Source organism: Penaeus vannamei, chromosome 22 (assembly GCF_042767895.1).
Source record: "Penaeus vannamei isolate JL-2024 chromosome 22, ASM4276789v1, whole genome shotgun sequence".
Lineage (NCBI taxonomy): Eukaryota > Metazoa > Arthropoda > Malacostraca > Decapoda > Penaeidae > Penaeus > Penaeus vannamei.
This window is the reverse complement of record NC_091570.1, coordinates 13,494,390-13,496,889: the sequence shown is the minus strand read 5'-3', so window position 1 is coordinate 13,496,889 and position 2,500 is coordinate 13,494,390.

Sequence of the window (2,500 nt, the reverse complement as noted above, 5' to 3'; positions counted from 1 at the left end):
CTTTATTGCTATTTTATACTGCCCATATTTGCCTTTTGATTTGCTTTATCCAGATGGTAATTACTTATTTTTATTGCACAGACTCCATATCATCTATGTAGTAAATAACTCAGTGCAAAAAAGAAAATATGGAACATTTGGTTATTTATGTCATATATCTCATTTTATCAAAATTTTCAATTTTATGTAATAGAACCTTTGCTGCCTGTCACAGTGGCCAGGAATACGGTGCGCAGCATGGAAAAGGCGTCCTCCATGGAGCTGGCACTCTTCCAGTCACTGCTTACTCATGTTACATTCCACGTTCGTTTATCGATGATAATAATGCTAAAGCCCTCTTCTAAATATCAAATGAGTCAAATCACACTCCAAGAGATTTCTGCATTTGTGGTGAGTCTTTTCCATCACCCTGGCCTTCGCTCATGACAGCAGTTTGCATCACCCAGGATGTGGCTGATTTACCCGGTTGACAGCATGTTCATGTCACCTGCCCTTCGGGTCAAGTTTTTCCATGATGTGACTACAACATTATGTGGGTCCAGTGGGTTAAACCATCCTACCTCTGCTTCCCTCTCCCTCAATCAAATACCTTGTCAAATCTAAATCCAGATACACCAATCTATACCACTTCTCTGATGCCTACCCCTCCTCCTCACTTAACCTATTGCACCAGACAAGTTAAACATTCCACTACATCTTCACTTACCATATCCTCTCCTACACTGTCCTTTCCCTCTTCTCCTCAAACATCAATGCCCTCTTCTCCTCCTCACAAGAGAACTTTTGTTTCTCATACCCCCCCACCCAACTCCCCTTCAGAAAATTTGAAGACATTGAAAAATTCCTAGATATGAACCAAGAGAATGGTCTGCTCCCTCATCCACCCTCCAATCCTTCTATTCCCATTTAGTCTACATTCAAAGTATTTGCTAATATCCATCCTCCTCCCCACCAAGTTCCCCCAACCCCTCTTCCTCCCATCCTTTCCCAACACACCCCATCCCCTCTTCCTTTTGCACCATTCCTTCTTTGTTCATCATTATCCCTACCTCTCCCACTTGGATACTCATGTGAATTCCATCCATTGTAGCAGAGTTCTTCTCTAGATCTCTCTCCTCCTGACACTTTTCCTAATACTTCACCACCTTCTCCAGTCCCCTTATCTCATCCCCCAGATTCTTCTCATGCTACTTATCCAACAGCCTTCTCAATCTGTATTGCACGTTGATTGTTTCATAATAGCTCTTTTTCCAGTTTTCCTTAAACAATGTTCTTGTAGATTCCCCAACTACAGACACTCCCTTTCATTCAATCGCCTAATGCCCTTAACCCTTCCCTTTACTAGTCTCCAATTTTCTTCATTTGCAACTCCCCTCATTACATTAACACTCACTAACCTTTGACATTTAACACATTTTATCCTAATCATTAACTTATTTTTACCCTTTTCACCACAATACTTTACCATAGTGCTATATGATCTTTGATGTTTAATTTGTTTCAGCCATTAAAAATTAACCATGAAAGATACCAGGGAAATTTTTGGGTGAAATAATAATATACTCAGAATCAGGCACTGTAGTGTCTAATGTAGGGGGCTGGGCCCCCTGCAACCCCATAAATGGGGAACTACCACAATGGAAGACAAAGAATCCTCCACTTATTCACAGCAGGGTAGAGTATATGACTGATGTGGGAGCACCCAGTGCTGAGGCTGTCTGATGCTAGCTGGGGTTGGGGGACAGCAGACCCCATGGTTGGTTTGCTATGGGCATAGCCTCCTGCATATGATTATATGTTGACCAATTTTCTGTATATTATTTGTAATTTACCCCATAATTTCCCTAGTACCATTCATGCCTTCCCTTGCTATCAAGGCCAAGATTTTAGGTATTGGGGGTTTCCATGGCATAATTTCAATATATTTAGATAGTTGAGAGTGAGAAGAAACCTTCAATACCAAAATCATCACAATCAGATATACAAAGGTATTCTGAAAAATTACCATCTAAAGTGCCTACAATAACTTACTGGATGAACTACATGGTGCAGGTGGTCATGGAGTCCATGAATATCATCATATATCAGTTGAAACATTTCAAGAAAGAAGACACTAACCTTAGAAAAGCCAGTCTACCAATTATATTAGTTATTATACATCATACAATCATGACAGGTACCTATATATCCTATAGTTCAACAGATATAAAAAATATATATATATTCTTTCCAGTGGCACTTACAGCTATTAATGTTATCAGTAGTGTCCAAGAGAAGAAATTATGGACGTATAAAAACTAAAGGTGATAGGAAGCAAATACTGTAACTGAAATTGAGTAAAATATTGTAAATTGAATTGTCAATCATGACAGCCTTGCCAGCCGTACCATTATACCCTGTGCAAAGGATGGGTATACTGGATTTCATCCATTATTGTTGTTTTTAACTTTCTGCTCTCATTATATTTGTGGATAGTTTTCCATAATTGTCCTCTGGATCT